Genomic DNA, 19,911 nt, shown 5'->3' on the forward strand with positions numbered 1-19,911 from the left:
CCTAATCTTGGATGATTAGGAGTTAGAATATGAAGCAGGATAGACGTGGCTCTCCCTCTGCCTCCGAGTTTGTTCCTGAGCCAACCTGGCTGTGAGAATACAGCACAACATTCATTATTCATAGGAGGATCTTATTAGTATTTATTGGTAGTAGTATCACTATTCATGCTGATCTATTCTCGACAAATCTGCTTTCTATTTATCTTAATGTAATAAAATTTTTAGTAAAATAAATGCTTTATATTATTGAAAAAGTTTATATTTACATAATGCCAAGCATAATTTTTTCAAATTACACCATTAAGATAAATAATTTATTGTAATTGATATCAAGTAGGGTTTGTTTAAATCTCACCCCTCATCCAAATTTATTAGTTACTTTACTGAAAAAGTATATCCAAAGGTTTATGTTTTCAGGCTCAGCAATTTTATCTTGAATCATGATGGCATTAGGATCTTAGCTCAAGGGCTTAATATGTGCCCACCTTGAGGACTCAGACACATGGATTTTTTGCTGTGGCTTGTGGGGCTGGTCTTTAAGTGTTCTCTCTACACAAGAAAGAGCCTCCAAGTAAAGAAGTCATCCTACGGAAAGATAAAATGAAGGAGTTGTGAGATCTGCCCATAACAATTGATTAGTGACAGAGCGGAGCGAGAAATTTTGACTATACTACTCAGACTTCTCTGGGAACAGTGGAAGGTATATTTTTCTGGGGTCCACATCATGATGGTGGGAAAAATACAGGCACAGAACGCAGCCCTCAGTTCAGCGGGTGAGGGCACTAGGACAATGGACCTGGGTACCGATATGTGAGAAGCAGAATCATAGTGGCCCAAGGCAGAGAGCCTGACCTTCAGTTTGTCCCAACATGGGTGGAGGGGTGTATTAATTAGATTTTTTATTTTTTGTATATTATGATGTTTTTATATTTTAAAAAATCTTTTTGTCTGGGGACAGACTGGCCCACCTGGGGCTAGCCCGTTCTTAGGAATAGCAAAGAACTCAGCTAGAAAAATGCTTTAGGCCAGGAGCAGTGGCTCATGCCTGTAATCCCAGCACTTTGGGAGGCCAAGGCAGGTGGATCACGAGGTCAAGAGATGGAGACCATCCTGGCCAACATGGTGAAATCCCGTCTCTACTAAAAATACAAAAATTAGCTGGGCATGGTGGGGCACACCTGTAGTTCCAGCTACTTGGGAGGCTGAGGCAGGAGAATCGCTTGAATCTGGGAGGCAGAAGTTGCAGTGAGCTGAGATCGCGCCACTGCGGTCCAGCCTGGGGACAGAGCGAAACCCCCCCCATAAAAAAAAAAAAAAAAAAAAAAAAAAAAAAGTGCTTCAATATGTAAACTAGCCAGTTCAGAGCTTTACCTTCTCTATCCTGTATATTGCAGGAAGCAATATTCTTCTGTCTTAATAATCCCGGGGCCACATACCAGACAACCAGAAACCACTCTTCTAGCCTAAAGCCTGCTGGAATTATCCAAACTGGCCAACCCTAACTACTGTGCCTTGCCTTTCCCAGGGACACCCCAGCAAAGGCTATGGTCCAGGATTGCCCCCTCCCTCCTGCTTCTGTCTCCTGACCAACACTGGTGCTTCCCCCATGGCCCTGAATGGCACACTGTGCCTTGCTTTTCCAGTGAAACTGCAAGCAACAATAAACTTTTTTGATGGCATTGAGCTCTCCATGCTAACACTCAGTCAGCTTTAGAAATTAAGACTCAAACACAGAACAAAGGGGTCCCTGCCCAGGGCCTCCACATGTATCTGCACTTTATGGTAGACTGAATAATAGTCCCTCCTAGGATGTCCACATCCAAATCCCCCAAACTTGTGAATACGTCACCTTGCACAGTAAGAGAAGTTTTGTGAAAGTGATTAGACTAAGGATGTTTGGTTGCTGGGTGATATCGTTTGATTATATGTCCCTGTCAAATCTCATGTTAAACTGTAAGCCCCAGGATTGGAGGTGGGGCCTGGTGGGAGGACTTTGGGTCATGGGCATGGGTCCTTCATGGCTTGGCGCTGTCCTGGCAATAGTGAGTTCTCTGGAGATCTGGTTGTTTAAAAGTATGTGGTGCCTCCCTGACCTCCCACAACCCCCCAACTCTCTCTCTCACTCCTGCTCTCCCCATATGATGTTCTTGCTCCTGCTTCCACTTAAAAGTCCCTGAAGCTTCCACAGAAGCCGAGCAGATATTGGCATCATGCTGAAACAGCCTGCAAAACCCTGAGCCAATTAAACCACTTTGCTGGCCAGGCATGGTGGCTCATGCCTGTAATCCCAGCACTTTCGGAGGCCGAGGTGGGCAGATCACCTGAGGCCAAGAGTTTGAGTCCAGCCTGGCCAACATGGTGAAACTCTGTCTCTACTAAAAATACAAAAATTCACTGGGCATGGTGGTGGGTGCCTGTAATTCCAGCTACTCCGGAGGCTGAGGCAGGAGACTCACTTGAACCTTGGAGGCAGAGGTTGCAGTGAGCTGAGATCATGCCACGGCACTCCTGCCTGAGCCATAAGAGTAAAATTCTGTCGCAAAATATAAAAACAACATTTTGCTCTATAAATTACCCAGTCTCGGGTATTTCTTTATAGCAACACAGAATGACCTAACACAGAGGGAGGGATTATCCTGGATTATCTGGATAAATCAAATAGAATCACAAGAGTCCTTATTAGAGGAAGGCAGGAGGATCAGGGTCTGAATGAGAAGGTGTAAGGTTGCAAGCAGAGGTCAGAGAGGGAGGAGGATGCTAGGCTGCTGACTGAAGACGGTGGGAGCCAGGGAATGCAGGCAGCCCCTAGAAGCTGGAAACAGGCAGGGAAATGGATTCTCCCCTACCCCTAGAGCCTTTAGAGGGAAGGTGGGCTTTCTGAAACCCTGATTTCAGCCCTGTGAAAATGATTTCGCGTGTCAGACCTCCAGAACTATAAAATAACCCATTTGCAATGTTTTAAACCACTAAGTTTATCGTACTCTCTACAGAGCAATACAAATGAATGGACATTTCATGCTGACAGGGGACACCTTCCATGTGGCGTCTGATCCGAATGGTGCTCCTGGAGTAGCAGAGTGTGACCTTCTCTCTGGGTTCGGTGTGAGGCAAAGGCCAGGAAACCTGTGTTGTGAAGGAGTCGAAGAGTCAAGTTATCTCCTCCTTCCTTTGAGTACAAGGAAGGGGCCTCTTTCCCCTACCTGGGCAATCAGGAAGCAGGTGTTGAGTGCTTCTTGAGTATGGAAAACTACACCGTTTTCTGCAGCATAGACACACACTGAGTCAAATGAAGGTGAAGCTTCTGTTTGATTGAAGAGCCAGGAAAGACACCAGAAGTAGTGCCAGATGGGAAGACAAGAACTAGGGACCTTATGTAATTATTTCCTCCCAGGAGGGGAAACATCTCACAATGTAAATCTTCGGAGAGTGCCTCAGGGGAATAATCTGTCACTCTCAATGTTATCTGTCTCTTCCATTCCTCTCTTCTTTCTCCATTTTCACTTCAAACTCAATGTCCCTCTCAGTCTGTTGACCCCACAGGTCCCTCAAAAACCCCATTGAGCTATCTGCAAAAGGAGTCCTGACCACCTTCCCCAGGGCAGGATTTGCAAACTGTCATTCTTCAGGTGGTAGCGCATTGCTTTCCTGATCCTATTGCTCCAAGAGAATCAAATGTGGGCTCTTGTCCCCCAAGTGGAGGGGAAGATGGGTGCTTTGTGTCCACTTTGGTCTCACTGACAACGGGGAATAAGGTCAGCTGACCTCCAAGTGGCTTACGAGCAAATCTACCCCACCTTAAGTTTGTGTTTCTCTGAAACTGTGCTCTATCTGAATTACGTGGGGCAAGATTTTCCCACCACCAGGACTTGGGACTTTATCCCTCAGGTAAATATCACGAAGGTGGACTCTGCTAGGGAGCAAGTAACTCTTTTCCATGACCCTTTGCTAAGGGGCTCCCACATTAGCAGAGAATAATCCAGACACAGCCATGGCACCATCTCCATTGATGCTTTCTGATTCTCAAATTTCTCTCCTGATAGGAGGCCGGGGGTGTCTCAGTACTTCACCCAAAGGAGAAATGACAGAGCACAGAGAGTAAGAATCAGTAGGCTTACCATGGAAGCTAAGGAATGAGAATATGTACTTGCATGAAACAGCCCCAGAAAATGACTTTCTGAACTAGCTGGGAAGAATTTAAAGGAGGCTACATTTCTTGCAATCTTGTGGCAAGGCCTGAGTCAGAAAAATACTTCTTGTTGCTGTTCCTTCAAAACTGTTTTTCCCCCAGGCTGCTTTATCTGGAGAAACATACGTTAAATATATTATTTTTCATGACAAACTGGTAAATCTAATTGTTTGCAATTTGCTTCTTTTTCATTTGTCCTCAAATTTTTATTCATTGAAACAACATATTATAATAACAGTAAAAGAAATAAAGATGGAGGAAATTACCCAGAAATCTGCCCATGAAAGCAAGTCTTTTGATTTTCCATGTTTTCTCCCAGGAATTATCTATATGTTGGCGATGCTATTCTAATGTTACACTCCAGAATGAAAGATCTGAAAGAAAGATGGAGTCTACTTCTAAAGTTGTGAGACATTGCCACATCATTTCAAATCTTGGGTTTCGGTTACCTCATATTTAAAATGAGAAAACTGGACTAGTTGACTTTTTAAATGGATCCTTCCAGTTCTAAAATCATTGATACTTTTATATTTACAACAGAATGAGTTGTACTTGTAGGCATCATATATGGGGACTGGACATTTTTGAAAGCTGAGAGAATGGTACTGGCAAGTAAAAATGGCAATTAGCAATGCCACAGACAACAGACAGGAGCAGAAACTGAAACTCAATAGCAATGTTTTGACAAACATACTTAAAAATAACTACTCCTTTTGTTCTAATTCTACAAGTCCCCAAGCTTATTTGCAAAGCTTAAAGTTTTTTGAACTGCAGCTTCTGTCACGAAATATACCTGTTATTAACTATAGAAATATTATATTAATGTCATTAAAGATAAGTGAATGATGTTCTTCTTTTAAGATTTGCTGATTGAATGCTGTACACTTTAGAATGGTGTTAGAGCAAAATAGCTGGTGCCCCAATACCGGACTGCTGTTCAAGGCATGCTTTTATTTTGCCTGTTTTGGCGAATACTTTGAACCAAGGTATTCTGGCAATAAGAATGGGATCTTATATTTAAAGAGATAAAAATAACAGCTGGTACAAATCATTCAAGTGCTTTTGCAGGCAGTGGAGTATGTCCTGTCCCCAACAATTTGAAGAGAACCTATGCTTAAATAAATGATGGCAGACCTATTATAGAGTGCAATACCCATCAGTAAACCTGGTCCTAAATTTCATGTGCTGCAAGACTTCCTGTATTGAAGCTGAAAGCATGAACGACACGGAGCCAGATAATTATGCTGTTATGTGAATTAAATTATACACAGGAAGTCCTTCCTTTGCCCAGTACTCTGTTAACTGAAATGCGTGCACATCAGAATTATGCCTTTTCTTTGCATGGTTTGCTGTTAATGAAGATTCAATCTCAGGGACCATAGAATTGTGCAAAGTGAGGATACAGTTCCAATGAACTGTGTAAAGTGAGGATTGTTTGAACTACAATTTGGGCTCTCAAGCTCTATTTCAATCTTATGAACTTGTAGCATTAGTGTAAACACAAGATTTACCAACATTATTAGTCTTTGTTTTGTTGAGAGATCTAAGGTCTGTAACCAGGACTAATGCATGGTAAGGATCAACTTAGTTTTATTACCAAACACTGCTGTCAACATATGAATTTTGGCAATTTATTGGATGTTCTAGTGCTTGTGGAGTTTTGAATGAAGCACTTGGGATTGAGTAAATTTGATTATCATAATAAAATAAGAAATGATATTATACTAAATTGACAATAAACTGTAATTCAAGAACCAACTTGGAGTACAGTGTTGAGAAGCATGCTGAGGTCTCTTCTTGGACTCCACGGGGCAAGTATACCCTAACCGAGTGGTTATACATCTATTCTCTGGCAATAGATGTATAGCACAGCAAGACTGTGGGAAATGCATGCCACATATTTACCATTCTTTTATAAATAATAAGACTATATGGCCAGGGGCGGTGGCTCACGCCTGTAATCCCAGCACTTTCGGAGGCTGAGGCAGGGGGATCACGAGGTCAGGAGATCGAGACCATCCTGGCTAACATGGTGAAACACCCTCTCTACTAAAAAATACAAAAATTTAGCCGGGCATGGTGGCAGGCACCTGTAGTCCCAGCTACTCGGGAGGCTGTGGCAGGAGAATGGCATGAACTCAGGAGGTGGAGCTTGCAGTGAGCCGAGATCATGCCACTGTACTCCAGCCTGGGGAACAGAGCAAGACTCTGTCTCAAAAATAAAAAAAAAAAATTTAAAAAATTTTAAAAAGACTATATAATTACATACCATAGTAACACTAAATCAGCTTCTGAGGAACATGCTGTATGCAGAGAGTTCTAGTATGATTCAGATCATATTCATTCATATGTTTTCAGATATATCAAACCCTGCTCTTGCTGTAGAGGTTAAGGTCATACCACATGTACATCGTTAGAGGGTCATATTTGAATTTAGCACAGTACTCATAGAAGTTGTGGAAAAGCAATGACCATTCTAGGTGTGTTCTATAATTTATTTTCCACAGAACACTTTGCTAAGATTACCATGAACTTTTCTCAGATGTCTCCAGAGCTGCTATCAGTCTGTTTGGTTGAACTCTGATTTCAGTAGCAGGTGCGATGGATAGTTTTATTTCAACGTGGATAACTTCATGCTGCTGATGACCAACCTCAAGCATGCACAGGGTATCTTTTCTTGCCCATGAACCTGGTCATCTTTTCTTTGGAGATATCATTTTTTCTCTGACACTGCAGGAGCCTGCTCAGCCAGCTGGCACACAAATATAAGAGTTGGATTAAAGTCATGGAGGAAATCCCTCAACCAACAGGAGACTGGAGTCACTGGGCAAATATGCATGCCTCCCTGATTCAGATAAACAACTTGGAAATTATTTTATACATTTCTCTTGAAATATCAGTGAAACTGAACCTCAACTGCCTACAGTGATAACCTAAATAATGTGCCATTTTGTCAACTTTTCCTCTTTCCCTATTTCATTCTCCCCTCTTCCTCATTCCTGATTCCTTGGATTACCTTTCACATAAATTATCTGCTCATAACACCTTGTCTCAGACGCTGCTAAAGGGGGACTCAATATCAAACAGTACGCTCTAAAATTGCAAATATTGAACAGTTAATGTTGCCGAAAGCAACATTTATAAATGGAAAGTCCCAGATCATGCTTCATGTGGAATATTATACTTTTTATCAATGGAAACAGTGTAAGATCCTGCTAAGAAGGCATAGTTTGAGTCAAAACAGCACATCGACTGCCCATGCCTGCTTGCCATTTCAATACAAATTTAGGAATGACAGAAAAGAGATCCTTTGTTTATGCAGCCATAAAAAGAATGAAATCAGTGTTTTGCAGCAACATAGATGGAGCTGGTGGCCATTATCCTAAGTGAACTAATTCAGAAGCAGAAAATCAAATATTGCACGTTCTCATTTATACGTGGGAGCTAAACAATGAGTATATATGGACATAAAAATGAAAATAATAGACACTAGGGACACCAAAAGATGTAGGGAGGGAGGAGGTTGAGGATTGAAAGATTATCTATTGAATAAAATGTTCAATATTTGGGTAATGGGTACACTAGAAGCCCAATTACCACATACACCCTTGTAAAAAACATGTACATGTACCCCTCATTGAATCTAAATTTAAAAAAAATAGAATTCCATTGATGGATCAAATTTTGGAGGTATCTTTGATCAACAGAGATAGACAAGTGTGACAGCACCAAAGCCAATAGCATATGCTAAAGGTCAGGGGGCTTCCATAGCACTAAGCCCAGAGGTGGGAGGGACAAAGAGTAGGAAGGGAAAAGACAGCAATTCTCTGTGCGATAGTTTTGGTAAACCACAGGAGCAGCTGAGAAGTCTGGCCCTTGTCCCTCTCCTCCCCCATCTTTAGCTTGTATCTAACGTTATGGTAGACACAAGGATTCTAGAGCAGTTACTAGGGCACTAGATCCAGAGAATTCGAGCAATGTCGACATGTCTGAGGATACCCATAGAAGATGGAGACCATCTATGCCAGACAAAAAGGCACTGGCACAACCAAGCACAATGAGATCCTCCTTCTTAGCAGGATCTTACATTGTTTCTGTTGATAAAAAGCAAAATGTGACTCGCTGCCGCCACCCCACACACCATGTCCCCCTGCCGCTCCAAGCCCAGCTCCACTGCCCGTCGCAACGGAAGAAGAGATCGCCGCACTCCTCATTGACAAGGGCTCTAGCATGTGCAAAGCTGGCTTTGCTGGGGGAGCTGTTTTCCCCTCCATCATCTGGCGCCCCCGATACCAGCACGTGATGGTGGGCATGGGCGAGAAGGACTCCTACGTGAGTGACAAAGCCCAGAGCAAGCGCAGCATCCTGACCCTGAAGTAGCCCATTGAGCATGACATCGTCACTAACTGGGATGACATGGAGAAGAGCTGACCCCACACCTTCTACAAGGAGCTGTGCATGGCCCCGGAGGAGCACACGGTGCTGCTGACTGAGGCCCCTCTGAACCCCAGGGCCAACAGAGAAGATGACCCATATCATGTCTGAGACCTTCAACACCCCAGCCATGTACGTGGCCATCCAGGCCGGTGCTGTCCCTCTACACCTCCGGGCACGCCACTGGCATTGTCAGGAACTCTGGAGATGGAGTCACCCACACGGTGCTCATCTACAAGGGCTATGCTGTCCCCCATGCCATCCTGCCTGTGGACCTAGCTGGCCGAGACCTGACCCACTACCTCATGAAGATCCTCACCAAGCACGGCTACAGCTTCGCCACCACCGCCGAGGGGGAGATCATGTATGACAGCAAATAGAAGCTGTGCTACCGCAACCTGGACTTAGAGCAGGATATGGCCACCACCGCATACTCCTCCTCCCTGGAGAAGAGCTACAAGCTGCCTGATGGCCAGGTCATCACCATTGGCACTGAGCAGTTCCAGTGTCTGGAGGTGCTGTTCCAGCCTTCCTTCCTGGGCAGGGAATCTTGCTGCATCAGGAGACCACCTTCAACTCCATCATGAAGTGCAACATGGTCATCCGCAAGACCTGTATGCCAACATGGTGCTGTCCAGCAGCACCACAGTGTACGTGGGTATTGCCCACAGTATGCAGAAGGAGATCATCGCCCTGGCACCCAGCATCATGAAGATCAAGATCATCGCACCTCCAGAGTGCAAGTACTCGGTGTGAATCGGCAGCTCCATCCTGGCCTCACTGTCCACCTTTCCAGCAGATGTGGATTAGCAAGCAGGAGTATGACAAGTCAGTACCCCCATGCCCCCATCGTCCGCCACAAATGCTTCTAAACGGACAGCGAGCGATTCGTAGCATTTGCTGCATGGGTTAATTCAAAAGTATAGATTTGCCCCTGGCAAATGCGTACACCTCATGCTAGCCTCGCAAAACTGGAATAAGCCTTCTAAAAGAAATTTGCCCTTGAAGCTCGTATTTGCTATCAGCAGTGGATTGTAGAACTTGATGCTGATTTTGACCTTGTATTCAAGTTTGCTGTTCCCCTTGGTATTTGTTTAATACCCTGTACATATCTTTGATTTCTTTTTTTTTAAATTATTATCCTTTAGGTTTTAGGGTACATGTGCACAATGTGCAGATGTGTTACATATATATCCATGTGCCATGTTGGTTTGCTGCACCCATTAACTCGTCATTTAGCATTAGGTATATCTCCTAATGCTGTCCCTCCCCCCTCTCCCCACCCCACAACAGTCCCCGGAGTGTGATGCTCCCCTTCCTGTGTCCATGAGTTCTCATTGTTCAATTCCCACCTATGAGTGAGAACATGCGGTGTTTGGATTTTTGTCCTTGCGATAGTTTACTGAGAATAATGTTTTCCAGTTTCATCCATGTCCCTACAAAGGACATGAACTCATCATGATGAGTTCATATCTTTGATTTCAACCCTTAGTACATGTGGCTTGGTCACTTCGTGGCAGAGGTAAGAACGTGTTTGTGGAAGACAAGTCTGTGGCTTGGTGAGTCTGCGTGGCCAGCAGGCTCTGATCTGTGTAGGGTATTAATGTGTCAGGGCTGAGTGATCTGGGATTTCTCTAGAGGCTGCCAAGGGCTGCTGAGCCGGTGGCTTCTGTCCTGCCGGTCTGTCAGGGTTGGAAAAGTCCAAGCCATAGGGCCCAGTTTCCTTTCTTAGCTGACATTTTCCTGCCAGAACACTGTGGCCTGTTACTTGCCTTGAGTTGGAAGCAGTTTGCATTGTACCTGTAAATGTATTCATCCTTTAATTTACATAAGGTTTTTTTTTTTGTACACAATTCTCGATTCTTTAAAGAGATGACAACAAATTTTGGTTTTCTACTGTTACGTGAGAACATTAGGCCCCAGCAACACATCATCATGTAAGGAAAAATAAAAGTGCTGCCATTAAAAAAAAAAAGTAGAATATTCTCCACAAGGTATAGAATGTGACTGTCTATTTATTAATGTTGCTTTCCGCAATGTTAACTGTATGATACTTGCAATTGTAAACAGTACTGTCTGATTTCGAGTTCCCCTATAACAGAGCTTGAGACAAGGAGTTATTAGCAGGTAATTTATTTGGAAGATAATCCCCGGAATCAGGAGTGAGAGTGAAGGGATAATGAAATAGGGAAGGATGAAAACTTGACCAAAGGGTACATTGTTCAGGTCGTCATTGTAGGCAGTGGGGATTTGATTTCACTGACATTTCAAGACAACTGTATAAAATACCTCCTGAGTCGCTTATGAGGAGAGGCATGCGAATTTGGCCAATGACTCCAGTCTCCTGCTGGTTGAGGGATTTCCCTCAGGGACAAGGAACTGGCACAACCAAGCAGAAATGTTGTAGGAGTTACTCATCCCACAACAAATGCTGGCAGCAGTTCCCAAGCATATCCATAGACAGGGTGGAGAGAATCTCAAAAATAAAGCATATAACTAAGAATTGCCAAATATTTTAGTCTGTTAGTATAATGAGTCATTAAACTCAGCAAAGGGAAGAACACCCAAGGAAGTAGAATTATTAGCAAATAGAAGAGTATATGAAAGAAATAGAATCATATAATAATTTAGCATGTGACAAATATGGTATTCAATCTACGTGATGAATAGATGGAATACTCAATAAATAAGAAAATGTTGGTCGGATGCAGTGGCTCATGCCTGTAATCCCAGCACTTTGGGAGGCCGAGGTGGGTGGATCACCTGAGGTCAGGAGTTTGAGACCAGCCTGGCCAAGATGGTGAAACCCCATCTCTATTTTAAAAAATACAAAAATTAGCCAGGCGTGGTGGCTTACATCTGTAGTCCCAGCTACTTGGGAGGCTGAGGCAGGAGAATCCCTTGAACCCAGGAGGCAGAGGTTGCAGTGAGCCAAGATCAAACCACTGCACTACAGCCTGGGTGACAGAGCAAGACTCTATCATAAAAGCAAAAAAGAACAAGAAAGAAAGAAAATGTTATTGGGCTTGCTTCTTCACTCTTTACAACAAAAATAAATTACATGTGAAATAAACTATTAGAAGAAAAGACGGTTAAATATTTTTCCAGTTTTGGCATGAGAAATACCTTTCTTAAAGTGACAAAATCCTAAAAACTGTAGAAAGAAGTATTAAATAACTCTACTGCAGTAAAATTAAAAACAGAGTGAAAAGATATGCAAAAGTGTGAAAATATTATGACACATCTGGCAGAAAAAGAGCTAATCATTTTAAATATGACTACAAATCAGTGAGAAATGACTAGTCATCCAACAGACAAATGGGCAGAGAATACTGAAAATTTATATAAAAACTTAAATGACTTATACACAAGGGGAAAACACCCATAAACTTTAAAATCCTCATTCATAAACACTGAAAAGCAAAATAAACAATGAGCCACAATTTCATTTTTTAAATAACTTTTTAATTTTAATTCAATTTATTTTCTTTATAATTTCAACTTCTATTGTAGATTCAGGGGTTACATGTGCAGTCTTATTACCTAGGTGTATTCCTTGATGCTGAGGTTTGGGGCACGATTGAGCCCATCACCAGGCACTGAACATAAAACTCAACAGTTAGTTTTTCAACACTTACACCCCTTCCCCATCTAGTATTCCCCAGTGTCTATTGTTGCCATCCTTATTGCTATTAGTACCCATTGTTTAGATCCCACTTATAAGAGATAACATGTTATATGTGGTTTTCTGTTCCTACATTAATTAGTTTAGGATTATGACCTCCAGCTGCATCCATGTTGCTGCAAGAACATGATTTTATTTCTATTTCTCTTTTTTTTTTTTTTTTTTTTTTTTGAGACAGAGTCTCATTGTCGCCCAGGCTGGAGTGCAATGGCGCGATCTCGGCTCACTGCAGGCTCCGCCCCCCCGGGGTTCACGCCATTCTCCTGCCTCAGCCTCCCGAGTAGCTGGGACTACAGGCACCCGCCATCTCGCCCGGCTAATTTTTTGTATTTTTTTAGTAGAGACAGGGTTTCACTGTGTTAGCCAGGATGGTCTCGATCTCCTGACCTCGTGATCCGCCCACCTCGGCCTCCCAAAGTGCTGGGATTACAGGCGTGAGCCACCGCGCCCGGCCGATTTTATTTCTTTTTATGGCTGTATAGGATTCCATCGTGTGTATGTTCCACATCTTCTTTATCCACTCCACCATTAATGGACACCCAGGTTGATTTCATGTCTTTGCTACTGTGAACAGTGCTCTTATTCACATACAAGTGCATCTATTGAGAATGGGGTATTCATCTCCTCAAGTATTTATGCTTTTTGTGTTACAGATAATCCAATTACACTCTTTTAGTTATTTTTAAATGTACAATTATTATTGACTTTAGTTACCCTGTTGTGCTATCAAATAACAGTTCTTATTCATTCTTTCTAATTGTTTTTTTGTACTCATTAACCATCCCAGCCTCTCCCTGAGCCTCCCACTACCCTTCTCAGCCTCTGATAACTATCTTTCTACTCTCTATTTTCATCCATTAAATTGTTTTGATTTTTCAATCCCACAAATAAGTGAGAACATGTAATGTTTGTATTTCTGTGCCTGGCTTATTTCACATAACATGATGATCTCCAATTCAATCCATAGTGTTCCAAATTACTGATTCTCATCTTTCTTATGGCTGAATAGTACTCTATTGTGTATATGTACCACGTTTTCTTTATCCATTCATCTGTGATTGGGCAGTTAGGTTGCTTCCAAATCTTAGCTATTGTAAACAGTATTGTAACAAACATAAGAGCACAGATAACTCTTCAATATACTGATTTCTTTTCTTTTGGGTATATAATCAGCAGTGAGATTGCTAGATCATATGGTAGCTGAATTTTTACTTTTTGAAGAACCTCCAAACTGTTCTCCTCAGTGGTTTGACTAATTTACATTCTTGCCAACAGTGCACAAGTGTTCCCTTTTCTCCATATCCTTATCAGAACTTGTTATTGCCTGTCTTTGGATATAAACCATTTTAACTGAGTTGAGATGATATTTCATTGTAGTTTTGATTTGCATTTCTCTGATGACCAGTGATATTCCGTACCTTTTTATGTCTGTGTTTACCATTTGTATGTCTTCTTTTATGAAATGTCTGTTCAAATATTTTGCCCATCTTTTAATTGGATTATTAGCTTTTTCCCTGTGGAGTTGTTTGAGTTCCTTATTTATTCTGGTTATTACTGTCCTGTCAGATGGGTAGTTTGAAGATATTTTTCTCCCATTCTGTGAGTTGTCTCTTCACTTTGTTGATTGTATCCTTTGCTTTGCAGAAACTTTTAATTTGATGTGATGACAATTGCTCATATTTGTTTTGGTTGTCTGTGCTTGTGGGGTATTGCTCAATAAATTTTTGCCTAGACCAATGTCCTGGAGATTCTCCCCAAAATTTTCTTGTAGTAGTTTCATGGCTTGAGGTTACAGATTTAAGTCCTTAATCCATTTTGATCTGATTTTTGTATATGGCTACAGATAGTTGTCCAGTTTCATTCTTCTGCATTTGGATATCCTATTTTCCTGGCACCATTTATTGAAGACCTGTCTTTTCCCCATTGTATGTTTGTGGCACCTTTGTCAAAAACAAGTTCACTATAAATGTGTGGATTTGGTTCTGTATTCTCTATTCTGGTCTGTTGGTCTATATGTCTATTTTTATGCCAGTGCCATGTTGTTTTGGTTACTATAGCTCTGTAGCATAATTTTAAGTAATGTGATTTCTCCAGTTTCGTTCTTTTTGTTTAGAGTAACTTTGGCTATTCTGGGTCATTTGTGGTTCCATGTAATTTTTAGGATTGTTTTTTCTATTTCTGTGAAGAATGTCAGTGGTATTTTGGTAGGGATCACACTGGATCTGTAGATTGCTTTGGGTAGTATGGACATTTTACCAATATCGATTCTTCCAATCCATGAACATGGAATATTTTTTCTTTTTTTTTTTTTTTTTGGTGTCCTCTTTAATTTCTTTCATCAGTGTTTTATAGTTTTCCTACAAAGATCTTTCACTTGTTTGGTTAAGCTAATTCTTAGGTATTCAATTTTGTGTGTGGCTATTGTAAATGGGATTACTTTTTTATTTTTTTCACATTGTTCACTGTTGCCATATAGAAATGCTACTGATTTTTGCATGTTGATTTTGTATCCCTCAACTTTACTGAATTTGGTTATCACTTCTCACAGTTTTGTTTGTGTGTGTGGAGTCTTTAGGTTTTTCCAAATACAAGATTATATCATATGCAAATAATGATAATTTGACTTCTTCCATTCCAATTTGGATGCCCTTTATATCTTTCCATTCTCTGATTTCTCTAGCTAGGACTTCCTGTACTATGTTCAATAACAGTGGTGAAAGTGGCATTCTTGTCATGTTCCAGATCTTAGAGGAAAGACTTTTAGTTGTTCTGCATTCAATGAGATACTAGCTGTGAGTCTGTCATATATAGCTGTTATTATGTTGAGTCATGTTCCTTCTTTTTTTAAATATTTTATTTTAAGTTCCAGGATACATGTGCAGGATGTGCAGGTTTGTTACACAGGTAAATGTGTGCCATGGTGCTTTGCGGCACCTATCAACTCAATTACCTAGGTATTAAGCCCCATATGCATTAGCTATTTTTCCTGATGCTCTCCCTCCCCCTCCCCCAACCACTCCCAACAGACCCTAATGTGTGTTGTTCCCCTCCCTGTGTCCATGTGTTCTCATTGTTCAGCTCCCACTTCTAAGTGAGAACATGTGATGTTTGGTTTTCTGTTCCTACATTAGTTTGCTGAAGAAAATGGCTTTGAGCTCCATCCATATTCCTCCAAAGGATATTACCTCATTCCTTTTTATGGCTGCATAGTATTCCATGGTGTATACGTACCACATTTTCTTTGAGAGTTTTTATCATGAAGGGATGTTGGCTTTTATCAAATGTTTTTTCAGTGTCAATTAAAATGATCATATGGTTTTTATCCTTCATTCTGTTGATATGATGTATCACATTGATTGATTTGCATATGTTGAATCATCCTTGCATTCCAGGGATAAATTCTACTTAGTCATGAGTCATCTTGTCATCTTTCTAATATATTGTTAAATTCAGTTTACTAGTATTTTGTATTAATATTCATCAGAGACATTGGCATATAGTTTTCTTTTTTGATGTGTTTTTGTCTCATTTTTGGTATTAGGGTAATACCAGCCTTGTTGAATGAGCTTGAAAGTATTCCTTCCTCTTCTATTTTTCAGAATAGTTTGAGTAGGACTAGTATTAGTTCTTCTTAAAATGTTTGGTATAATTTAGCAGTGAAGCCTTCTGGTCCCGGGCTTTCCTTTAGCAGGAAACTTTTTATTACAGCTTTGATCTCGTTACTTGTTATTGGTCTTTTCAGGTTTTGAATTTCTTCATGGTTCAATCTTGGTAAGTTGTATGTGTCTGGGAATTTGTCCATTTCTTCTAGGTTTTCCAATTTATTGGCATATAGTTTCTCATAGTAGCCTCTAATGACATTTTAAATATCTTTAGTATTAGTTGTAAAGTTTTATTTTCCATTTCTGATTTTATTTATTTGGATCTTCCCTCTTCTTAGTTAGACTGACTAAAGGTTTGTCAATTTTAAGTTTTCAAAGAATTAACTTTTTGTTTTACTGATTTTTTTCTTGTTTTTTTCATTTCAATTTGATTTATTTCTTGTCTGATCTTTATTATTTCTTTTCTTCTACTAATTTCGGGTTTGATTTGCTACTGCTTTTCTAGCTTTTTAAGGTGCATTGTTTGATTGTTTACTTGGAGTTTAAGTTCAATGTTTCTTTTTTGATTTTCTGTCTGGAATATCATCTATCCAATGCTGAAAATGGGGATGCAAATTCTCCAGCTAGTATTGTATTGGGGCCTGTATCAGTCCGTTCTCATGCTGCTATGAAGAAATACCCAAAGCTAGGTAATTTATAAAGGAAAGAGGTTTAATTGATTCACAGTTCTGCATGGCTGGGGAGGCCTCAGGAAACTTACAGTTATGATGAAAGGGGAAGGAAACATGGTCTTCTTCACAGGGCAGAGAGCAGTGTTGAGCAAAGGGGAAAAGCCCATATCTGAGACTGGGCAATTTACAAAAGAAAGAGGTTTAATTGGATTTACAGTTCCATGTGACTGGGGAAGCCTCACAATCATGGCAGAACACAAAGAGGAGCAAGTTCCGTCTTACATGGATGGCAGCAGGCAAAGAGAGAATGGGAAAGATGCAAAAGTGGAAACCCCTGATAAAACCATCAGATCTCGGGAGACTTATTTATTATCACAAGAACAGTATGGGGGAAACCACTGTCATGATTCAATTATCTCCCACTGGGGCTTCTCCCATTACACATGGGAATTATGGGAGTACAATTCAAGATGATATTTGGGTGGGGACATAGAGCTAAATCATATCAGATAGGATTCTGAATTTCTTCTCTGTGTTATCTTGAATTTCTTTGCGTTTTCTTCACACAGGTATTTCAAATTCTGTCTGAAATCTCACACATCTCTGTTTCTGAATGATTGGTCCTTGGTGGCTTATTTAGTTCATTTGGTGGGGTTATGTTTTTCTGGATGGTGTTGATGCTAGTAAATGTTCTTCAGTGTCTAGGTATTGAAGAGTTAGGTATTTACAGTTGTCTTCACTGTCTGGGCTTGTTTGTACCCAACCTTCTAGGGAAGGCTTTCCAGGGATGAAATGGGTGGTGGGGGGAAGTGGGAATAGTTAATGGATACAAAAAATAGTTAGAAAGGATTAATAAGACCTACTGTTTCATAGCACAATAGCATACATTTAAAAACAACTTAAAGAGTATAATTGGATTGCTTGTAACTCAAAGGATAAATGCTTGAGCAATGGAGAACCCATTCCCTATGATGTGCTTATTTCACAGTACCGGCTATATCAAAACAATTCATGTACCCCATAAATATATATACCTACTATGTAACCACAAACATTTTAATAATTAAAAATAAATAAATAAAACACTGTTACTTTTGAAGAGGCAGTTCAAAATCAGCAACTTCTATTCAGAATTTTCCAATGCTTCAAGAAAACTTTCTAGATTGAATCAAGAGTAGAGTGAGTAATGAACTCTAGAAAGATTTAGGAATACACCCAAATTTTAGCGCAATGCTACTTGTACTTATGCAAAAAATTGCCCACAACATAATGTAAATACTCAAAACAAGAACAAACACAACAATAAAAATACCTTCAAATTATCGTATGTTTTTCAAATTTCCTTGTTTCTCCAGCAAAGACAATCATTGGTGAGCCTCTTCAGACCAGATAGAAAAAGGACAAATAACACTAAACTTGTCTGCTTGATGATACTTTTTAGATTGTCAAACAATAGTGACTTCCAGGCCTGTGGTAGAATGTTACTATAAACAAAATTCATGTTTCCTACCACTGACTTTTCATCTGAAGATATTAGAGTAATGCTTAACCAAACAGTATCAAATAGCCATGAGAATAGTAGAAGTCTTAAGAGCTGATACTAATACATTACTAGTTCTGAGTGCTCTCATCAATGAGCAGACTACACAAACTGACAGATATAACCACAGAAGTAAAAATCTTTCAAATTTTCCTCCATAGCTGATATTTTAATATTGACCATAATCTTCTTCTGAAACCATTTTGTGTTTATAAAGAAATATAAACCCACCCCTAACTATGTCACCATGTAGATCATGCTATTTGAGTTCTCTTATTTCTTAGGTTTTCATATTTTTCCCTGAGTCTAGAAAAACAATAGTAAATGCCAATGCAGTCCATGTGTGTCTTGGAAAAAAATTTAAATTCTTGGTCAAGATACTATATCGAGTGTAAATTAATACCACAGGGAGGAAAAAAAGGTTTCTTGATTGTGAATGACCACTCAAAATAATTGAAATTATCTTAGCTGCGTCTCACATCTTGATGACCACTCTTTGCCAACTCAAGTGTTGTGTCACTTTATTCATCCTAAAAATGGGTCACTGATTACAGAGGCTGTGGTTGAGAAATTTCCTGGCAATAACCTTTTTAATGTGATCTATCACCATCTGATTTTATTATCCTCAAGTTAAGTTGAGTGCCCTACACTTGGTGATTAGCTAGTCAAATTTACCTCTTTGTGTAATACCAAAAGTCACTCATCTTGAGATATAATTGAATAGTGTCTCAAATGTGTCTTGTCTTCACTTATACTTTCTGTATGAATCTTACTCATTATGTCACATTTAAGACAGCTTTATTGAGACATAATTCACAAGGCATACATTCATCCTTTTAAATTATACAATTGAATAGTCATTAGTATGTTCACAGATATGTGTAAGCATTCTCTGAGTCAATTTTCAAATATTTTCTTCACCTAAAGAAGAAATCTTATAACCTTAAGTATTCCTTTCCTCTTACTCCATGCATTCTTCCAGCCCTAAGCAACCACTAATCTACTTTAACTATATATAGATTTCTCTCTTCTAGAAATATCGTATGAACTGAATTATATAATGTGTGGTCTGTTGTCACTGGCTTCTTTCACTTAGGTCATCCATGTTGTAGCATGTGTCCATACTTCATTACATATTAAGACTGAATAATATTCCATTGTATGAATATACTGTATTTTGTTTATCCATTTATCAGTTTGTTGACTTTAAGATTTTTCTACATTTTGGTTACAATAAACAATGATGCTCTAAACATTTATGCACAACTCTTTGTGTGGGCATAAATTTTTATTTCTTTTGGGTATATACCTAGAAGTGAAATTAATAGGTCATATGGTAACTATCTTTAACCTTTTGAAAACAACAAGATTGTTTTCCAAAGTGTTAGTTTAGTTCAAAAGTAATTGCCATTTTTTTCATTGAAAGTAATTGCAAAAACAGCAATTGCTTTTGCACCAACCTAATAGATGCACCATTTTGTATTCCCACCAAAAGTGTATGAGGCTTCTAATTTTGCCACACCCCTGTCAACACATTATCCCTTTTTTTAATTTTAGCCATTCTACTAGATGTAAAGTAGTATCTCATTGTGGTTTTGATTTGCATTTCCCTAATAGCCAAATAATGTTAACCATTGTATTAGTCCATTCTCACACAGCTATAATAATACTACCTGAGACTGGGTAATTTATAAAGAAAAGAGGTTTAATTGACCCACAGTTCTACATGGCTGGGGAGGCCTCAGGAAACTTACAGTCATGATGGAAGGTAAAGGGGAAGCAAGGTATGTCTT

The 19,911-nt window shown here is 39.9% G+C and overlaps 1 pseudogene; it reads left to right on the top strand.

The window, feature by feature from the left end:
* The first annotated feature begins 724 nt into the window (after positions 1–724).
* Positions 725–19,911, top strand: part of LOC116456732 (actin, cytoplasmic 2-like) — a 64,077-nt pseudogene continuing 44,890 nt past the window's right edge.

The sequence above is a fragment of the Hylobates moloch genome, unplaced genomic scaffold (genome assembly GCF_009828535.3).
Source record: "Hylobates moloch isolate HMO894 unplaced genomic scaffold, HMol_V3 SCAFFOLD_17, whole genome shotgun sequence".
NCBI lineage: Eukaryota > Metazoa > Chordata > Mammalia > Primates > Hylobatidae > Hylobates > Hylobates moloch.